The following is a 288-nucleotide window of genomic DNA, read 5'->3' as shown; positions in this document are numbered from 1 at the left end:
GAGTGAGCTATTAAGCGCCGCTTTTTTTTTTTTTTTTTGCGCCAAGTGCTTTTCCGCACGGTTAAGAAACCAGCCGCATACGAGTTATTTAAGCGTATTTTCAAAACCGGGCTCTGCGCAGGCTATTTGAAGGCGCCTGCCGGGCAGGGCAGCAGCTTCGCTGGGCGAGGGCCACCACAGGGTGACGGAGCCACCCGGAGAGGCTGCGGAAACCTGTGCCCACGGCGGCAGGAGGGCGGAGGAGGCGGCGGGCGGCTGGCTTTTAAGCGAGCGCCGTGCACGGGCGCC

Source organism: Apteryx rowi, unplaced genomic scaffold (assembly GCF_003343035.1).
Source record: "Apteryx rowi isolate R43461 unplaced genomic scaffold, aptRow1 scaffold_81, whole genome shotgun sequence".
Taxonomy (NCBI): Eukaryota; Metazoa; Chordata; class Aves; order Apterygiformes; family Apterygidae; genus Apteryx; species Apteryx rowi.
This window is presented reverse-complemented; position numbering follows the sequence as displayed.